This window comes from Schistocerca cancellata, chromosome 2 (assembly GCF_023864275.1).
Source record: "Schistocerca cancellata isolate TAMUIC-IGC-003103 chromosome 2, iqSchCanc2.1, whole genome shotgun sequence".
NCBI classification, from domain to species: Eukaryota; Metazoa; Arthropoda; class Insecta; order Orthoptera; family Acrididae; genus Schistocerca; species Schistocerca cancellata.
The window spans coordinates 695,672,074-695,694,857 of NC_064627.1; the positions used below are offsets into that span (position 1 = coordinate 695,672,074).

Consider the following 22,784-nt stretch of genomic DNA (forward strand, 5'->3'; position numbering starts at 1 on the left):
GTGACTCCAGTATACAGGGTGAGTCACCTAACATTACCGCTGGATATATTTCGTAAACCACATCAAATACTGACGAATCGATTCCACAGACCGAACGTGAGGAGAGGGGCTAGTGTAATTGGTTAATACAAACCATAAAAAAATGCGCGGAAGTATCTTTTTTAACACAAACCTACGTTTTTTTAAAAGGAACCTCGTTAGTTTTGTTAGCACATCTGAACATACGAGTATAAACAAATACGTAATCAGTGATGTTTGTTGCATTGTAAAATGTTAATTACATCCGGAGATATTGTAACCAAAAGTTGACGCTTGAGTACCACTCCTCCGCTGTTCGATCGAGTGTATCGGAGAGCACCGAATTACGTAGGGATCCAAATGGAACGGTGATGGACCTTAGGTACAGAAGAGACTGGAACAGCACATTACGTCCACATGCTAACACCTTTTTATTGGTCTTTTTCACTGACGTACTTGTACATTACCATGAGGGGTGAGGTACACGTACACACGTGGTTTCCGTTTTCAATTACGGAATGGAATAGAGTGTGTCCCGACATGTCAGGCCAATAGATGTTCAATGTGGTGGCCATCATTTGCTGCAAACAATTGCAATCTCTGGCGTAATGAATGTCGTACACGCCGCAGTACATCTGGTGTAATGTCGCCACAGGCTGCCACAATACGTTATTTTATATCCTCTGGGGTTGTAGGCACATCACGGTACACATTCTCCTTTAACGTACCCCACAGAAAGAAGTCCCTGCAGATGCTGCTCGCCGACCGTGGCTCGTGTTCGTTACAACACGCAACTGAACGTCGGAGGTTTCAAGTGTCAACTTTAGGTTACAATATCTCCGGATGTAATTAACATTTTACAATGCAACAAACGGCACTGATTACGTATTTGTTTACATGTTCCGATGTGTTAACAAAACTAACGTGGTTCCATTTAAAAAAACGTAGGTTTGTGTTAAAAATCATACTTCCGTGCATTTTTGTATGGTTTGTATTAAACAATTACACTAGCCCCTCTCCTCACGTTCGGTCTGTGGAATCGGTTCGTCAGTATTTGATGTGGTTTACGAAATATATCCAGCGCTAACGTTAGGTGACTCACCCTGTATAAGAAGGGTAAAAGAACGCCTCCGCAAAATTGAAGGCCCTGCCCCTAACTTCTGATTGCTGCAGAATCCTTGAACATATTCTCAGTTCGAATATGATAAATGTTCTTGAGACTGAGAAGCTTAGGTCCACGAACCAGCATGATTTTAGAAAGCATCGCTCCTGCGAAACTCAGCTTGCCCTGTCCTCACATTATAGACTGAGAACTATGGATGTAGGGCAGCTGACATATTCCATATTTCTAGATTTCCGGAAAGCATTTGACACGGTGCCCCACTGCAAGCTGTTAACGAAGGTACGAGCTTATGGAATAAATTCATAGATACGTGTGTGGCTCGAAGACTTCTTAAATAATAGAACGAAGTATGTAGTCCTCGATGGCCAGTGTTCATCAGAGAGCAGGGTATCGTCAGGTGTGTCCCAGGGAAGTGTGATGGGACCGCTGTTGTTCTCTTTACAGATAAACAGGGTGGGAGTAATCTGCGATTGTCTGTTGATGATGCTGTCGTGTACAGTAAGGCGTCAAAGTTGAGTGACTGCAGGAGGATACAAGACGACTTAGATAAAATTTCCAGTTGGTGTAATGAATGGCAGCTAGCCCTAAATATGAAAAAATGTAAGTTAATGCGGATAAGTAGGAAGATGAAACCTGTAATGTTCGGATACACTATTACTAAGTGCTGCTGGACACGGTCAAATCGTTGAAATATATGGGTGTAACGTTGCAAAGCGATATGAGATGGAACGAGCATGTGAGAACTATCGTATGGAAGGCGAATGGTCGATTTCGGTTTATTAGGAAAACTTTAGTGAAGAGTGGTTCGCCTGTAAAAGAGACGGCATGTAGGACCGTGGTGTGACCTATTCTTGAGCGCTGCTCGACTGTTTGGTATCCGTACCTAGTCGGATTGAAGGAAGACATCGAAACAGTTCAGAGGCGGGCTACTAGATTCGTTACTGACAGGTTCTAACAACACGTAAGTGTTACGGGAACATAAGTGCTTCGGGGACTCAAATGGGAGGCGACGTTCTTTTCGAGAAACGCTATTGAGAAAATGTAGAGAATCGGCGTTTGAAGCCGATTGCCGAACTATTCTACTGTCGCCAACATACATTGCGCGTAAGGATCACAAAGACAACATACGAGAAATTAGGGCTCACTTGGACTTATATAGATAGCCGTTTTTCCCCTCGATCTATTTGCGAGTGGAACAGGAAAGGAAATGACTGGTAGTGGTACTGGGTGCCCTACACCACGCATCGTACGCTTGATTGCGGAGTAACTTTGTACGTGTAGATGTAGATGTAGATCTAGTCAATCGTATCCAAACATCCCTATCTAATGTGGAGTTGACCACTGGATGTCAGGAGAGGCGGACCAGTCAGTGTAAAAGCAGGTATTGTGTCGTCAGTAGACATGCAGTAACAGCATTATGGGTCTTTCACGAGAGCTCAGTGACTTCCAACGTGGACTAGTCACTGGAGTTCCCCATCCCTCACATGCATTTCGACCCTTCTAAATCTGCCCAAGTCGACTATTGGCGATATGGCTGTGCACTCGAAACACGAAGGAATAACCATACTTATACCACGAACAGGCAGATCTCGTATACTGACGATAGGGATCCTCGAGCATTGCGAAGTAAGGTTGCAAAAATTCGCATGAATCAGCGGAAGGAATCACTCGTGAGTTCCAAAGGGCTACCAGCGGTCCAGCTGGTACAGTGACTGTGCGTAGCTAGTTAAAAGGAATGGCTTCAAATTGTCGAGTATCTCCTCATACGACATACATCTCTGCAGTCAGTACTAAGCGACGCTTGATGTGATGCAAATATTAACGCCACGAGAGTCTCTGTTCTGATTTACGCTATGCTCTGACAATCCGATCGTAGAGTTCACGTTCGGCGAATGCCTGGAGAATCTTAGGTGCCATCATGTGTAGTGGCAACAGTGGAGTAGTGGTGGTGTTGGTGTTGGTGGTAAGTTCCTATGAGACCAAACTGCTGAGGACATTGGTCCCTCGGCCTACACGCTACTTAATCTAACTAAAGCTAACTTACGCTAAGGATAACACACACATTCACGCCCGAGGGAGGACTCGAACCTCCGACGGGGGCAGCCGCGTGAACCGTCACAACGCGCCTCCGGTCGCGCGGCTACCCCGGGGCGGCACAGTGAAGAATGGAGTAGGTGGGGCTGTTACTCGCGCTCACGGTGCGAACCAGTTATTGTACTTAAGAAAACACTACATACGAAAAAATATGAAAACGTCTGCAGCACTGTGTACTGCATACAGTAGCGCAACAGTCCGGACACCATTATTGATAACATCAGCATGACATGCAACTCCCTTAAACATCATCTGTGAGCCAGTGGTTTGTGGAAAATAACCGCCCTGAGTTGGGGTCGACTGCCCGTAGTTCCGACGTGAAATATGTGTAATACCTTTCGGATGGGTTAGAACGTCGACTTCACTTCAGATCCCAGCATCCGACATCACTCCTTCTCTTGTTTTAAGTCTCGAGGAAGACTGAGCTGTTATTCCTCGACAGACATTTAGACACGTGATTGAAAGCATCCCCTGACAGTCGTCATACAGGCCAATGGTGGACACATTCCATGTTAATGTCCACTAGTAAGTGTCCGGGTACTTTTGATCAAATAATGCAGTCTACTCATTCTCCGCTCTTTTGTAAAATACAAGATTGACTGCGAGCACTCATTATATAGGTAACTAACTGCTTGGTAATGAAGGTCCTTTGTTCATTATAAGCGAAAAAAAAATGAGCGCATGCCACTGTTGGCCGGGAGGCCCCATCCGGGGAAGTTCGGCCGCCAAGTGTAAGTCTTATTTCAGTCGACGCCACGTTGGGTGACTTGCGTGCCAGTGATGAGGATGAAATGATGAGGAGGACAACAAAACAACCACTCCACGAGCGGAGAAAACCTCCAACCCGGCCGAGAATCGAACCCGAGCCCACTTGCATAGGAGGCAAGCACTTTACCACCCAGCTAAGCAGGCGGACATTATAAGCTAAATTTTCGCGTAGTAAAAGATGGCTCTCATATAACATAACAGACACTTTGGGCTGCTATATGATATTCCTTGAAATTATCTGCCTCTTTCCATGTCGATCTTTTTATTGTATTTACTCGTATTTTCTTCGTATTATTCAAACTTTCTTATTTTCTTTTCCTTGTGTAAACTGTCCCAACAATAACTAATATTCATTGCAACTAGAAACCCCCTCATACCTGTACTCACAGCGACATAATAGGTTCCGTCAACTAATCCCGCAAAGCCTGATATGAAAGCACTTTTTAATCTCCTTTTCGAAATTTTCTTTGAATGGCTTTCTGAAGTAACTCAACCGTCACTGTCGATGTACAAGGTCAAACTACCTCGATACAGATATTTTTTTTTCATCCAAAAGACTGTTAAGTGATTAAAACAATTCTATTAATGCATCGATAACTTACGAGAGAATTTGCTTTGAGAAAACTCATGAACAGATTTGTAATTTACGATCAAAATTCAATCTTTCGATGTGTTTAAAATTGTCATATTACGATAGGAGATAACATCAACACGACTCACGCATTGGACCTTAGGCCTGTTCCGAGAAGCCGACTGCTGCCTAAAAGGCAGTACGTTGGGCCCTCTATGATCGTGGGACCTGTTGTCAGCATGTCGTCAACCCCTCCGCGCGTTATCGACCGGAGATGAATCCTTATTTTGCCGTCACTGCCGCTCCTTTATAAAGCGTGTTTCGAAAAGGACTTTACACCTTAAAAGTTCATATAAATTTATTGGAAGAAGATATAGAGCTGGATTAAGCGTTATTTTGTAGGGAAACACATCAAGTTTTTTACTTTGAACTAAAGATGTTGAATGTGTCTTCCGTTGGTTATCCTGCATACATCCCATCGGAAGTCAATTTCTTCCAAAAGACGCTGTAGGACTGCAGGTGTAACTTTCTCAGTGGCGGGGCCAATTCTTGCTCTGAGTTCAGGTAGAAAATCCGGCACAGCTGGTAAAAAGACGATATCCTTGATGAATACCCATAAAAAATCGAGTGGTGTCAGGTATGGGAAACGTGGGTGCCACGCAATTGGCGCATCACGGCCAATCCTTTGACCTGGAAAGCGGTCACTCAGAAAATCCCAGAAGTCAGCCAGTTAGTGTGGTGGTGCACCATCTTGCATGAAGTAAACATTTCGTTCTTGGTCATCCTGATAGATCTACGGTATCAATAATTGTTGTAACACACCCACATACACTATGCCGTTGATAGTTCTCTCACGAAAAAAAAGGGGGGGTCGTACACTCTATTCTCACTCAATACACAAAAAACGTTCAATTTAGGGCTATCACGAACATGTTACAATGTTTGATGTGGATTTTCACTGCCCCAGATCCTACAGTTATGTGTGTTAACGTTGCCACTCAAGTGAAAAGTCGTCTCGTGAGAAAAAATGATTTTGTCCAAGAAATATTCATCCTCATGTAATCGATTAGACGTATCCGCACAGCAGTTCTTGCGAGCAATTTTGTGTGTCTTTCATTACTTGTACGATCCTTAATCTGAACAATTTCAAATGCAAATGGTTTCTCAACACGCGCCAAACAGTCGTATGTGGGATTCGCAGTTCGCGAGATGCACACCGGGTCGATTTCGTAGGGCTCTTGACAAAACGTTGTCTCACTCACTCAACGACGTCGTCAGATGTGCTTGGACGACCTGATGATTCCCCATATCTTACCGAGTACCCTGTTTCTACAATAAATTTATGCCACTCATAAATTGTAGGCTACTAGGGAGGATCTTTAGCGTTATTGGTACGGAAATTACGCTGAAATGTTGTCGCCGACTTCGATTCTTCAAACCAAAAAACACAGATCCAGTGAAGGCAGCCATCTATAACGCAACTGCCGCTACCGCTCCTTACGGTGCGATTTGGCACTAGCCAACAGATTTAGTAGTTCATAGCGTAGACATCGATGATACACAACATCTGTTAATCTGTTTGGTAAAGTGTGTGGCCCTATGAATCTGTCACCAACATTTCCTCTACATTCGTTGACGCTGAAGCGATCCTTATGCCTCACTTTCATGACAACTCAAGGATTTGCGTCTGCCCACATTTACGTGTGGTAGTAATTTACTATGGCATCTCTTGAGAACACTGAATCATCTGTACCAACGAGTATTACACATTACTCGTCACAAGCAAAATGGGCCATTTCCCAAACAGGTTTCTGAATATATGATTATAGGAAATTCTCATCTACTTTTGACCGGCACCACTGCGTGATACTTTTTTCAACATCCTGTATGTATAACTGCGACACTCAGTTTGATTTTGACAGTTTTGTAATGATTTTCGTTTTTTATGTTTTAACGCTTATTTACATGCAAACCGTACCTGCAATCTGTTGAGGTCCCCGAATATTTTTGATCCACTGAATCATACTGCAAATTAGCCTCCACTGTCACCGATTGTACAAATGATCATTTGATTCATAAGCCAGGACGTAATTCTGACGTAGGCTTCTTTGACGCCATAAGAAAGACGTCACAAGCCACCTTCATAAAAGAAGCTACGTCAGTTGAAGGCGGGCTCTTCTATGTGTTAGGAGAGTTTAAAAAATTGTAACGTGATGAGAGCAAGAGGTCCAGATGTTTCGATTGTAATAAATACTATGGTGACAACACTTAGTGCTCTATGTTGATGGGGAGCGATGTGTCTTCGTTTTGTGCTGAGTGAGGATAAAAAAACATTACGGGAAGTTTACGTTCGTTTTTCAATCATTAAAGATCACATCAAACATTATATGAAACCATAGAACGTTAATGTTTGGCAAACCATCAAGCACAAGATAACCACAAATGAATGAATAGCAGTCGTGATTTGAGAATCTACTGATGTTCGCTTTTTGTAACAAAACCGCGAAGTACAGGCGGACTTCAAATTGTAGCGATAAACTTGACGATGTCGTTGAGGGGTGTTTGAAAAGTAGCAAGATCAAAGGAGCTCTTCGAGCAAATAGATTACATTCCCCGAAAGACTAAACGGATAAATCTGCAAATATATCCTGCATTCCCTGGAAGGCGTGCTTATGGTAATTCGTAGATTAAACATATGATTAAAGGCCGTACCGTGGGGCTGGCCTCTAATCCGGCATCTGCTGGAATGGTGCTTTGTCAGCCTGGCGGCCATGGATTGCTCTTTCCCTGGCTATGACACCCGCACGACTGCAGGTGTTCTCCGGCACCTGCTGCAGATAAACTTCTGAAACGTCGTTGCAGGAAGTGGCCCTGGGCGGATGAGTGCTATTACCCTGAGTTCCAAACTACCAGCGAAATTGTCTACCTTCTGCTTCTGAGGCTAATTGGCTAAAATGGCTGAGTGAAAGCTACGAGCTCGTAAAAGTGAGTAAGCCTGCCATCAGTAGGAGGCAAGCCACGTGCCCTCAGAGGTCAAGGTGATCATAAAATGTATTTTGCCTATCGTGTGTCCGAGTACAGTCGTTCTTACTGATTAAAAAATCTGTTTTTCCAGTACGAAAAGCCTACAATAACTCGAAAGTACGTCCCCGAGAGCGGTTGTGTAATTATAACATGACATTTTTCCATTTTTTGAGCGAGTGTTGGGTTTTAACGAGTGTGCACGTCCTTGGTAGATACAATTCGCATGCACTATCTGCTCAAAAGTATCCGGACAACTATTAGTAGACATTAAGACGAAGTGTTTACCCTTCGCCTAAAGGCGGCTTCAATTCCTCTGGGAACACTTTCAGTGAGGTGCCTGAATGTCACTGGAGGAATGCTATCTCACTCTCTCTCAAGAGACGAAACCAGAGATGGTCCACTGATGCTGCCTTATGACAGGATGTAGTGTCATGATGATACAATCAATCATTGTCCACCAACTGTTCCACAATGCTGTAAAACGTGTTCATATCCTTCCGAATTAGTGCTTCCTTAAGCACAATAAGAGGTTCACACCGTAAACACGAATAACACGCCCAACCGTAAAACGATCCCCTCCATACTTCTCTGCCGACACTACACCTGGTGTCTGGTGACATTCTCCAGGCTTTCGCCAAACACGAGTTTTTCCATCATATTGCCACAAAGTATAGCGTGATACACCGCTAACCGCTCCAGGTCACTCGTTTCTAGTCATCCAGAGGCTTAGCGCTCTACACCAGTTCAACCGTCGCTTAGACTGAATACAGAAATGTGTGGCTTATAAGGAGCTGCATTTGAACTCCTTAAGCTCCGTGTTTATGCCTGCTGAAATACTGGTAGCACTTTAGAACGCACAAGTGATTCCTTCCGCTGATTTCATGCGTGTTGTTACAACCACCCTCTACAATGCTCGATCGTTTCTATCCGTCAGTACATGAGGTCTGCTTGGTCTTGGTTTAGATGTGGTTGTTCCTTCGCATTTCTACTTCATTATCACATCACCAACAGTCGAATTGGGCAGCTATAGAAGGACTGCAATGTCCCTGATGGATCTGTCACTCTGGTGACATCCAATAACTAGTCCACGTTGAAAGTCACTGAGCGCTCCTAATCGACCAATTCTGATGTCACTGCTACTCTACTGGCAACATAACACTCCCCCCTCCTTTTACATTAGTGAGTTCGTCTCTCGTGACAACTACCGGTCATTACCGCGTTATATACGGATGTCTGGATGCTTTTAATCATATACACACGTCAAAAAAAATGTTTGCATTACCCTGCTTCGCAGAACTCCCGAAAATAGACATTGACTGTGGATACTGTATCACAAACACAGTCCCTTTTACTGTTCACAGATGTCATTAAACCCATCCAAAGATGTAAACAACCATGCGTGAGCAACGCCTATTAGACGGAGGGGGTCCGACAGCCGATCAGTTCCAGTCAGTCCACCAAGAAGGAGGTACACGGCTGGTGCTATCTGTAGTTCAACCATGACCAGACGGTCAATAGCGCGGTTCGATGGCGTCCGCGTTGTCACTTTGTGCCAGGAAGGGCTCTCAACACGGAATGTCCAGGCGTCTCGGAGTGAACCAAAGCGATTTTCTTCGGACATGGAGGTGACACAGGAAGACAGGAACTGTCGATGACATGCGTCGCTCAGGCCGCCCAAGGGCTACTGCTGCAGTAGCTACCTACGGATTATAGCTCGTAGGAACCATGACAGCAACGCCACCATGTTGAATAATGCTTTTCGTGCAGCCACAGGACGTCGTGTTGCGACTCAAACTGTGCGCAATAGGCTGCATGATGCGCAAGTTCATCCCGACGTCCATGGTGAGGTCCATCTTTGCAACCACGACACCATGCAGCGCGGTACAGATGGGCCCAACAACATGCCGAATGGACCGCTCAGGACTGGCATCAAGTCCTCTTCACCGATGAGTGTCGCATATGCCTTCAACCAGACAATCGTCTGAGACTTGTTTGGAGATAACCCAGTCAGGCTGAACGCCTTAGACACGCTGTCCAGCGAGTGCAGCAAGGTGGAGGTTCCCTGCTGTTTTGGGGTGGCATTATGTGGGGCCGACGCACGCCGCTGGTGGTTATGGAAGGCGCCGTAACGGCAATGCGATGCGAGAATGCCATCCTCCGACCGATATTGCAACCATATCGGCAGCACATTGGCGTGGCATACGTCTTCATGGATGACAATTCGCGCCTCCATCGTACATATCTTGTGAATGACTTCACTCGAGATGACGACATCGCTCGACTAGAAAATGGTTCAAATGGCTCTGAGCACTATGGGACTTAACATCTATGGTCATCAGTCCCCTAGAACTTAAAACTACTTAAACCTAACTAATCTAAGGACATCACACAACACCCAGCCATCACGAGGCAGGGAAAATCCCTGACCCCGCCGGGAATCGAACCCGGGAACCTGGGCGCGGGAAGCGAGAACGCTACCGCACGACCACGAGCTGCGGGCATCGCTCGACTAGAGTGACCAGCATGTTCTCCAGACATGAACCCTATCAAACATGCCTGGGATAGACTGAAAACAGCTGTTTATGGACGACGTGACCCACCAACCACTCTGAGGGATCTACGCCGAATCGCCATTGAGGAGTGGGACAATCTGGACCAACAGTGCCTTGATGAACTTGTGGATAGTATGCCACGACGAATACAGGCATGCATCAATGCAAGAGGACTTGTTACTGGGTATTAGAGGTACCAGTGTATACAGAAATCTGGACCACAACCTCTGAGGGTGGTACAACACGCAATGTGTGGTTTCCATGAGCAATAAAAAGGGCGGAAATGATGGTTATGTTGATCTCTGCTCCAATTTTCTGTACAGGTTCCGGAACTCTCTGAACCGAGGTGATGCAAAACTTATTTTTATGTGTGTAATATGTTATAATGTGTCACATTACACTGTGGAGACATTAGCTAACTGGAGTTTGCGATTACTGAAAGCGGTGGACTTGGTTAGGTCTAATTTGAGCCAATGAATTAAAATCATTTCCTTGAAGTGTGGCATTACTGTGTCATTTTTGGCTTACAGCCTTGGAATTGTAACCTGTTTTGTCTTTATGGAGATGTCGGCGGATGGTACTAGGAAGCAGCTGAAGATAGTGTAATGACTGTTGGCATGGTACATTCTTCAATCTAGCAGTCGGATTTTCGGAATCTTTTTGTGAACACAGACAGAGAGAATAAACGCTTGGTTACGGAGAAATGACTGTTTTATCTCGTTGTCGCGGGTCAAAGTGAGGCTGGTGAACCTCATCAAGACTACTTTGTAAGTGTGCCAGTTGTAATGCCGGAAATGCATATCCTCCTATTTCCATCTATTGTACTATAAATGTTTTCCTTATTTTGTTACCTTAAGATATGACAGTTCTGTGTCTTTATATATTGTAATTGTTTTACTATTTGTATATATACACTCCTGGAAATTGAAATAAGAACACCGTGAATTCATTGTCCCAGGAAGGGGAAACTTTATTGACACATTCCTGGGGTCAGATACATCACATGATCACACTGACAGAACCACAGGCACATAGACACAGGCAACAGAGCATGCACAATGTCGGCACTAGTACAGTGTATATCCACCTTTCGCAGCAATGCAGGCTGCTGTTCTCCCATGGAGACGATCGTAGAGATGCTGGATGTAGTCCTGTGGAACGGCTTGCCATGCCATTTCCACCTGGCGCCTCAGTTGGACCAGCGTTCGTGCTGGACGTGCAGACCGCGTGAGACGACGCTTCATCCAGTCCCAAACATGCTCAATGGGGGACAGATCCGGAGATCTTGCTGGCCAGGGTAGTTGACTTACACCTTCTAGAGCACGTTGGGTGGCACGGGATACATGCGGACGTGCATTGTCCTGTTGGAACAGCAAGTTCCCTTGCCGGTCTAGGAATGGTAGAACGATGGGTTCGATGACGGTCTGGATGTACCGTGCACTATTCAGTGTCCCCTCGACGATCACCAGTGGTGTACGGCCAGTGTAGGAGATCGCTCCCCACACCATGATGCCGGGTGTTGGCCCTGTGTGCCTCGGTCGTATGCAGTCCTGATTGTGGCGCTCACCTGCACGGCGCCAAACACGCATACGACCATCATTGGCACCAAGGCAGAAGCGACTCTCATCGCTGAAGACGACACGTCTCCATTCGTCCCTCCATTCACGCCTGTCGCGACACCACTGGAGGCGGGGTGCACGATGTTGGGGCGTGAGCGGAAGACGGCCTAACGGTGTGCGGGACCGTAGCTCAGCTTCATGGAGACGGTTGCGAATGGTCCTCGCCGATACCCCAGGAGCAACAGTGTCCCTAATTTGCTGGGAAGTGGCGGTGCGGTCCCCTACGGCACTGCGTAGGATCCTACGGTCTTGGCGTGCATCCGTGCGTCGCTGCGGTCCGGTCCCAGGTTGACGGGCACGTGCTCCTTCCGCCGACCACTGGCGACAACATCGATGTACTGTGGAGACCTCACGCCCCACGTGGTGAGCAATTCGGCGGTACGTCCACCCGGCCTCCCGCATGCCCACTATACGCCCTCGCTCAAAGTCCGTCAACTGCACATACGGTTCACGTCCACGCTGTCGCGGCATGCTACCAGTGTTAAAGACTGCGATGGAGCTCCGTATGCCACGGCAAACTGGCTGACACTGACGGCGGCGGTGCACAAATGCTGCGCAGCTAGCGCCATTCGACGGCCAACACCGCGGTTCCTGGTGTGTCCGCTGTGCCGTGCGTGTGATCATTGCTTGTACAGCCCTCTCGCAGTGTCCGGAGCAAGTATGGTGGGTCTGACACACCGGCGTCAATGTGTTCTTTTTTCCATTCCCGGGAGTGTATATTTATGCATTTATGTCGATGTATAATTGGTTTGTTTTGTAAATATTATTTGTATTTTTACGCTGGGGCTTGCCTAGGGAAATCTGTGCTATCGAACGACTACGTATACATCTAAATGACTACTCTGCAATTCACATTTAAGTGCTTGGCAGAGGGTTCATCGAACCACAATCATACCATCTCTCTACCATTCCACTCCCGAACAGCGCGCGGGAAAAACGAACACATAAACCTTTCTGTTCGAGCTCTGATTTCTCTTATTTTATTTTGATGATCATTCCTACCTATGTAGGTTGCGCTCAACAAAATATTTTTGCATTCGGAAGAGAAAGTTGGTGACTGAAATTTCGCAAATACATCTCGCCGCGACGAAACACGTCTTTGCTTTAATGACTTCCATCCCAACTCGCGTATCATATCTGCCACACTCTCTCCCCTATTACGTGGTAATACAAAACGAGCTGCCCTCTTTTGCACCCTTTCGATGTCCTCCATCAATCCCACCTGGTAAGGATCCAACACCGCGCAAGAATATTCTAACAGAGGACGAACGAGGGTAGTGTAAGCTGTCTCTTTAGTGGACTTGTTGCATCTTCTAAGTGTCCTGCCAATGAAACGCAACCTTTGGCTCGCCTTCCCCACAATATTATCTATGTGGTCTTTCCAACTGAAGTTGTTCGTAATTTTAACACCCAGGTACTTAGTTGAATTGACAGCCTTGAGAATTGTACTATTTATCGAGTAATCGAATTCCAGCGGGTTTCTTTTGGAACTCATGTGGATCACCTCACACTTTTCGTTATTTAGTGTCAACTGCCACCTGGCACACGATACAGCAATCTTTTCTAAATCGCTTTGCTTCTGGTACTGGTCTTCGGATGACCTTACTAGACGGTAAATTACAGTATCATCTGCGAACAACCTAAGAGAACTGCTCACATTGTCACCCAGATCATTTGTATAGATCAGGAACAGCAGAGGACCCAGGACGTTTCCCTGGAGAACACCTGATGTCACTTTTACTCGATGATTTGCCGTCTGTTACTACGAACTGCGACCTTCCTGACAGGAAATTACGAATCCAGTCGCACAACTGAGACGATACCCCATTGGCCCGCAGCTTGATTAGAAGTCGCTTGTGAGGAACGATGTCAAAAACTTTCCGGAAATCCAGAAATACGGAATCAACCTGAGATCCCCTGTCGATAGCGGCCATTACTTCGTGCGAATAAAGAGCTAGCTGCGTTGCACAAGAACAATGTTTTCTGACACCATGCTGATTACGTATCAATAGATCGTTCCCTTCGAGGTGATTCATAATGTTTGAATACAGCATATGCTCCAAAACCCTACTGCAAACCGACGTCAATGATATAGGTCTGTAGTTCGATGGATTACTCCTATTACCCTTCTTAAACACTGGTGCGATCTGCGCAATTTTCCAATCTGTAGGTACAAATCTATCGGTGGGCGAGCGGTTGTATATGATTGCTAAGTAGGGACCTATTGTATCTGCGTAATCTGAAAGGAACCTAATCGATATACAATCTGGACCTGAAGACTTGCCCGTATCAAGTGATTTGAGTTGCTTCGCAACCCCTAAGGTATCTACTTCTAAGAAACTCATGCTAGCAGCTGTTCGTGTTTCAAATTCTGGAATATTCCATTCGTCTTCCCTGGTGAAGGAATTTCTGAAAACTGCGTTCAATAACTCCGCTTTAGCGCACAGTCGTCGGTAACAGTACCATCGGCACTGCGCAGCGAAGGTATTGACTGCGTCTTGCCGCTTGTGTACTTTACATACGACCAGAATTTCTTCGGATTTTCTACCAAATTTCGAGACAATGTTTCGTTGTGGAACCTATTAAAGGCATCTCGCATTGAAGTCCTTGCCAAATTTCGAACGTCTGTAAATTTTAGCCAATCTTCGGGATTTCGCGTTCTTCTGAACTTCGCATGCTTTTTCCGTTGCCTCTGCAACAGCGTTCGGACCTGTTTTGTGTACCACGGGGGATCAGTTCCATCTCTTACCAATTTATGAGGTATGAATCTCTCAATTGCTGTTGCTACTATATCGTTGAATTTGAGCCACATCTCGTCTACATTTGCATAGTCAGTTCGGAAGGAATGGAGACTGTCTCTTAGGAAGGCTTCTAGTGACACTTTATCCATTTTTATAAATAAAATTATTTTGCGTTTGTTTCTGGTGGATTTGGAAGAAACGGTATTGAGCCTAGCTACAACGACTACATCGATAGGTCGTGTGGAGAACCAAACTGTTTAGGATCTTTGGTAGTGTTAACTCTGCCGCGTGGAGCGCGTGCAGAGCAGTCTGGCTGGAGTAGGGCGATGGAGCAGGTGTGTTGTGTGACGCTCCCGCGAGTTGAAGCGCTTCCGAGGTTTGGCAGCATGTAATTGCGCTCGACTTGCTATGATAGTTTCTGGCACGGAAAACATTAGCAGTCGTCGGTAACAGTACCATCGGCACTGCGCAGCGAAGGTATTCACTCACATCAAGAGCCCGTTTTGCCTGGTGATCGTGTCGAGAAGAAGGCGCGCCAACATCCAGCTTCTTCAACAGTGACGGCCGACAATGAGTGACTGTCGCCACCTCCTCGATCGACGACTTCAAACCTTCAATCAACCAAGAAGGAAGACTGATAGCACGTAAAGTATTATAACTGTATGGCAGACCTCAGCTTTTCAAACTATTCCATTAGCATCACTAAAATACAGCAACTTAGCATGAACCTTTGTTGCTCATTGTTCCAATTGCATTACCAAGCAGGGTCCCTTCCTTTTCCGAAATGAACTCGAGTGTCGTTGAAATTCAAACGCCAGCATTAAAGTAATATCATTCGATTTCACTGCTTTAATTTCAAAGTTCAGTTAAGATATTCATAGCTGGCTACAATATTCAGATTGCACAAGCACAAATTAAGAGTGCGAGTTTTGTTACCATATTTTAGCTTACCTTTGACTGCAGCTCAGCTTGGTACGCACTAATTTTTACTACTGTTAATTGTTCAGAATAATTTAATTCAAGTTCAAAGTTAAATCTCTTATTTCTAAATTGCGTAGATTCAAGTAGCTTTCTAAATGGTTGTTGAGGTAGCCCAAGACTGACCTTATTTTATTTTATTTGGTAGTGCTTCAGAAACAAAGTTCACTATTAATTTCAGTCACTAAATTAACTTTCAGTTTTCCGGTTTTATTAATTCTTTTGCTAAATTAAGTCAGAGTGTAGCGAAATTTATTACTTCTAACAAACATTCAGTTTTCAAACAACACGTGTCAACCTTCAGTTGCCACGATTTTAGTGCTAATTATATGTGCAATAACCTTCGTTTTTAAGTTATTATAGTAGTTGTCCATAGGACTGGCGACCGTAATTTCCCCAAATCTCAAATGTCTAATTAACGCCAGTTAATTGTTAACGTAACGACCGCGCATTTACTTTCTTTATTAACTTTACCCTTTTTCAAAATTGATTTCCACCAATTTCATTTGCATTTTTCCTTTCATTTAGATGTAACCCTTCCTCACTCTTTACCGACAGATTAACTTCGGTGACGATTGCTTTTCCCAAATTTCCATTAGGTAAACGCGGTTTAATTTTTCACTGTCATTAAGATCGATAAGTGAGGGGGAGGTTACACAGTGAAGTAGATACAGGCTGTCAATAAATGTTTTCTAATTAAGCTTGGGAGCAATACATCCCGTAATTTGCCTCGGATACTGCCGCGACAGCGAATGGGACTTGGCGGCGATCCAGGACTGCAGGACAAAGGAACGTTTTAACACGGCGCTCTTTGTACGCGGTACTTTAATGTACGGGTTGGGCAACGACGCCTAGGTCTCCGTGACACTGCTATAATGGGCAGTCAACAGATTTGACGCCGACGAACGTGTAGACTGTTGGTAAGGTTATTCCATCTCATGATGTGGCCCATACGCTTGCGATACATCGCTGTACACACTGAAATGACCATAAAAACTGAAAATTCAAGCTGATGCTTTAGGAAAAGCTCTCCGTACAATAATAAAACAGGTACTGGACAGTACTGTAACATGCGTGCAGTTCTCCAGAGTGAATATTTTACTTTGCCGTGGAGAGTGCACTGTTTTGAAACTTCCTGACTGGTTAAAACTGCGTGCATGGCTCAATCGCTAACAGCAGTGTCTCTGAAATGTAATATTCGGGGTTGGACTCTTGGTCCGGCACACAATTTTTATCTGGCCAGGAAGTGTCGAAATAGCGCACACTGCGCCGCAGACCCAACATCCACTCTGAAATTAATAGGCTATGGCTGTTATCCTGTCTTCCAAAGGTGATAGTCCAGCAAGGTATATACTAAAGATACTCTATCGCACATACGCACGTATAAGAGGACAAGATAATAAGCATTCGTGGCGTACAGAAATAACTAAAAGATTTGAGAACAAATAAGTCGCTAGGCCTGGATGCAATCCCAATTCGTTTTTACAAAGAGTATTCTACGGCACTGGCCTCTTACTGAGCTTATATTTATCGTGAATCTCTGGCCCAGTGCAAAATCCCAAGTGACTCATGTACATAAGAACAGTAAAAGTACGGACACGCAAAATTACAGACCAATATCCTTCACATCGGTTTGCTGCAGAATTACTGAACGTATTCACAGTTCGAATACGATAAATTTCCTTAAAACTGAAAAGATTCTATCCACGTGTCAGCCTGGATATAGAAAGAATAGTTCTTGCGAAACTCAGCTTACCCTCAACAGGCTGATTCCATATTCCTAGATTTCCGAAAAGTACTTGACACCGTGCTCCACTGCAGACTGTTAATGAAGGTACAGGCATGCGGAATAGATTCCCAGATATGACTGGCTTGAAAACTACTCAAGTAATAAGACCCAGCAAGTCGTTCTCGGCGATGAGTGTTCATCAGATACAAGGGTATAGTCAGGAGTACACTCTCTATGCACATCTATGACATGACGGACAGGGAAAGCAGCAATTTAAGACTGTGATTATGTTGTGGTGTACGAAAATTTGTCATCGTTGAGTGACTGTTGGAGGATATAAGATGGCTTTCATAAAATTTCTAGTTGGTGTGACGAACGCTCTAAACGTAGAAAAATGGAAGTTAATGCAAATGAGCGGGAGAAACAATCCAGTAATACTCGAATACAGTATTAGTGGCGTACAGCTTGATACAGTTACGTCGATTAATTATATTCGCGTAGCCTTCCAAAGCTGTATGAAATGGAACGAGCAAATAAGGATTGTAGCAGGGAAGGCAAGTGGTTGACTCCGCTTTATTGGGAGATTTTAGGAATGTGAGGTTCACCTGTAAAGGAGACAACATATAGGTTACTAGGACGACCCATTCTTGAGCATTGCTTGAGTTTTTGGGACCGAGGAACACTACTGTGAAACTTTAGAGAAGTGGCATTTGAAGCGGGCTGCGGAACGATTCTAGTGCTGCCAACATAAAAATGGTTCAAATGACAATGAGCACTATGGTCATCAGTCCCCTAGAACTTACAACTACTTAAACCTAACTAACCTAAGGACATTACACACATCCATGCCCGAGGCAGGATTCGAACCTGCGACCGTAGTGGTCGCGCGATTCCAGACTGAAGCGCCTAGAACCGCTCGGCCACACTGGTCGGCGTTGCTAACATATATTTCGCGTAAGAACAACGATGATAGGATAAGAGAAGTCAGGATTCGTACGGAGGCATATAGACAATCGTTTCTCCCCTTGCTCTATTTGCAAGTGGAACAGGAAAGGGAATAAGCAGTTGTGATACAGGATACCCTCCGCCATGCAGGGTAAATGTAGATGTAGAACGTTTGGAGAGAAAGGGACAGTCGGGCCTACTGATAGTTTTGGAGCTGTCAAGTCGGCTTCCGAGTCGTGCAGAGGGGGCTCGGTCGTAAGAATTTGGCCTGCGAAAGGCAAGGTTCTGGTTTCGAGCCCCAGTCCGGCAAAAAAGTTTAAATGAACCAGTAATTTTCAAATGTAAATTTTTTGTCAGAATTGTCGTTTCATTCGTGCTTCCAGATCCTTCTCCAAATCACTTCAAATGACTTTTCTTATTCTTCTTCGCCCCTCTCCCCACTTTTTTTTATCCTGGAGAAAGCAATTCGAATCCTTGTCCGGCCATCTGGATGCAGATTTCACGTAATTTCCGTAAACCGCCCGGAATTGTTCTTTTGAAAGGACTCGCCCGATTTCCTTCATCAGTCTCTCTCAGTCCTAGCATATGCCCCTCCTCTAAAGACCTCATCGTTGACGGGACTTTAAACTCCCTCGTCATCTTCCCTTTTCTTCTCTGTATCTCTTCCTCTTCGTCTCCCTGTTGCTCTCCCCCCTCTTTTCTCTCCTCTCTCTCTCTTCTTATTCTGCTTCTCTTTCTCTCCCATTTCCCACGGAAATAACGAACGACACCGTCTCAACCGATGCCAATGTTAGTGTACTGTTCCGTAGTACATTATATTGCAGAGAACTCTACATTCATCACGGCACGTCAGATGACATCGCCGAACAACACAGCAGTACTCTCGTGCATACCGATGACCTCACGACAGGATACATAACTTCGCAACGTATGTCCAACAAGGACAGTGTAATGAAGCATTCTGAGATTTACGTGAGTGTATTTTTTCATGAACGTGACGTGGTTCGACAGCTCGACAATACAATACGATTTGCAGTTCATTAAGAGCGTGTCACACCGTCATTAGTTGTTGGTTTACCATCAATCGTAGTGCTCTGTCCGTAAGCAGAAAGCATTATTCTCATTAGGCATGGCATCGAGCCAGTTTCGCTGCAGTAGCGGAAAGTATTAACGAGCGAGCACTCCTTTCGATCAGTTCTCGACGTAGATCGTTGTAAGGAAAGCTTCAAAGAACCTTTGTTCTAGTATTTATTATGCAACTCCAACGCATACCTTGGAAAGAAGGAATGAAGACTGAAGTTTAATGTAAAGTCGATGACGACGTCATCAGGGACCGAGCAAGATGCTCGGATGCGAAAAGATGGGAGAAGAAGATCAGTCGCTTCCTCTTTAAAGAAACCAACCTGTCATTCGATTTTTCCTACTTAGGGAAACCACGGAAAGCTAACCCTAGATGTATAACTGCAACTTGAACCTTTAAATAGGACTTCAATGTCTTCACCATTGTGCCGCATCACTTGATGCCTACTACAGTGTTCAGCTGGTTTGCTTGCCACGTTTTAGACAGTGTCAAATGACAGTGCCAATTCCAGGTACTGTTCTGTGATGAAACAATGTGGCCATCTCATGGATGAGACAAGAAATCAATTTTGGAGCCAATTTACAGAACAGGAGATCGTATTAAAAGGTAAAAATGTTCCAGTTATCTTGATACTAAAAGGATGAAATAAATAAGACCAATTATATTGTTTAATTCGTAGACAACTGTCAGTACGGATGTCACGCACATGTACACCATTCCAAAATTTTTATATCTGTTTTTCGAGTCGTTCAACCTGTTTTTTAACCTAGGAACAACATTAAAATGTTCGTAGCCCTCGCCGATATTCTGGAACCAGGTTCATTTTCAAATCTTGGTACGAGTCCTCTGTATGCAAATTAAGTGACGTGTGTGCTTAACCTGTTTCGGGCACAGCCCATCTATTGTTGCATTTGCTGCTAGACTTCTATTCTCTTCGATACTGTGGACTTTGAATTCAAATTTCTTCACTTGCTTATGCTCCGTTCCACTGTTCTGGACCAGAACACTTTTGCAGGAAGGAGACTGATTCATATCTGCATATCTACGTCAGTAAATCAGATCTGTGTCTCACAGTTCTCTCCTCTTAAATTTTAGACTTCACGTACTTTGTACGGCTGTCACGTACTTTGTGCAGCTGTTCTCGTGATTAACAAAATCACAGTGCCATGTGTCATAACTATCACTTCAAACAGTGTATTGTCGTCATACTGATTTTTCTTGCACTGAATTTAAGGTTTTATTATCTCTGGCCAGTCAGATATCAGATATCACACAATTTCACGCATGAGCTTCTACGAAAAAACTACTGTGTATATGTCTACACCTACATATGCAGGGTGTCCCAGGAAGAGTGGTCAATATTCAGGGATATGACAGGAACGATCACATGAAGGATGAACTTTCTATGCACGTATGCCCTATTCCGAATCGTTTCCGAGATAGAACACATTTAATGTACATTGTTATTTATTTTCTGCGTTACTCAATACAATGTCTGGTATACACATGTACAACAGTTAGTAAACATTACTACATGTGTTTTACAAAGTATCAGTCGAAAATTTTATATTTTTAACACGTCGCATTACAACTATTATAGAGTTCAGAATAAACCCTCGAATATCCCGTCGAACTGAGATCTTCGACGAATACCTGTTTCGTGTAGTGTGCTGAAAACTCTGGTAAATACTCTACAGTTGCGAATTCGACGTTATGAAAAGTGCCGACGGTATCCTGCAGCAACACCAGGAGCACTACAAGTGCAGAAGCCGTAAACAAACCGCGTATCTGCATTTTCTCCATTAGTGTAGATGTGTGGCATTTCAGCCAGTACGTGTACAAATACAGTTAACCGACACTTTTGTCTGATACACTCTCAGTTCCTCACATTGCTTCACTCACAACAGGCGGTGAAAAATGCGCATTCAACGAGTTAATTTAACTGCGGAAAGACATTCCGAGCAAAGAGGTTGAAAGCAACGGGGTTTGGCTACAATAAAAGATCAAAGAGCTTGGGTTGGTAAGACAGGCAGATGCGAGACAGCCCAAAAACCAATGTACGATGGCTTGCCGAAAAGTAAGGCCTCCGAATCGTTTATGTGTAAACTCTTAAAGCCGTTTAAATAAAACAAACGTTATTAACATTCTACATCTTTAGGCTTCTTGTACCTGTCAGGATAGCCGAGAGCGCTAATGGGCTGCTTCCTGGACTCGGGTAGGCGCTCCGGCCCCGGATCGCATCCGCCTGGCGCATTAACGACGACAGCCGTTATGCGGGCCAGCCTGGATGTGGATTTTAGGCGGTTCTCCACATCCAGCTACGTGAATACCGGACTGGTCCCCACGTTCCGCCTCAGTTACATGAATCGCATACTTTTGAAAACGTTCGCACTATTCCATGGCTTAAACTAGACACAGACAGCTGGGGCACACTACTTCCATCCCGGGGGGTTTGGGGTGGCGATAGGAAGGGCATCCGGCCACCCTCTGCAACTAACACTGCCAAATCAATAGTAACCCGGCCGACCCCGCATTGCAGCGGGACAAAGGCTACAAGAAATAAAGTTCTTTAGGCTTCTTGTCAACAAGTATGCAGCTCCGAACTGTAGTGTGTAACATGGTGATGAGTAACGTAAATACGTCGGTGCGAGAGAAACAGCGTGCTGCAATCGAGTTTAGAATTCCAATAGTTTGTCCACACATGCAGCACCCTGTCCTTCAGCATGACAATGCTGCAGCACACAGGAGCGCTGCGACATCTGTAACAATTCGACGCCTTAAGAGTTCACTGCCATCGACCAACATCCATGCAGTCTCATACTATTCTCATCTGTTACCGAAACCTTAAGAACACCTTCGAAGACTTTATTTTGATAGTGGTGAAGTGGTGTAACCAGAGGTGAGGCTAGGGCGTTGTCAACAAAATCATTCATTCTACAGTTGTGGTATCAACAAACTGGTCTTTTATTGGGAGAAATGTGTTCATCGCCAGCATGATTATTTGAGAAATAATATTGTAGACATGCAGCGTAAATATTTAGAGTTCAATAAACTTTGTTTTACTTTAAAAGCTCTAAGAGTTTTCACATAAAAATTCGGAGGGATTACTTTTCAGCACGCACTCATACACTAAATGTGTTCTATCTCAGAAACCATTTGGAACAGGGCACAATCACGTTCATATGAAGGTTATTGGACACCCAGTATTACTGTACATCAGCATCTATACATGGCAAGGACCCTTGTGATGTGTGACTGAGGGTTACTTGTGCTATCACTACAATTTTCCCTTCTCGTGTTCAGTTCCCAAACAGTGAGCGGGAAGAACGAGTGTCGGTAGGCTTTTGTCGTCGTGGTTGTTGTTGTTGCTGTTACGGTATTCAGTTCGAAGACTGGTTGTATGTAGCTCTCGAACCTATTTAACCCTCTGCAAGTCTCTTCGTCTCCGAATGACTTCTACAACCTATATCCATTTGAAGTCGCTTACTGTATTTGTCCCTTGGTCTCTCTTTACAATCCCTTACCCCTACACTTCCCCACA

The 22,784-nt window shown here is 44.6% G+C and overlaps 1 protein-coding gene across 1 annotated transcript in view; it reads right to left on the minus strand.

Moving 5' to 3' along the window:
• Window positions 1-22,784, minus strand: part of LOC126162469 (calpain-9-like) — a 1,012,451-nt gene that overhangs the window by 64,002 nt on the left and 925,665 nt on the right. The gene's annotated exons all lie outside the window — the stretch shown is intronic.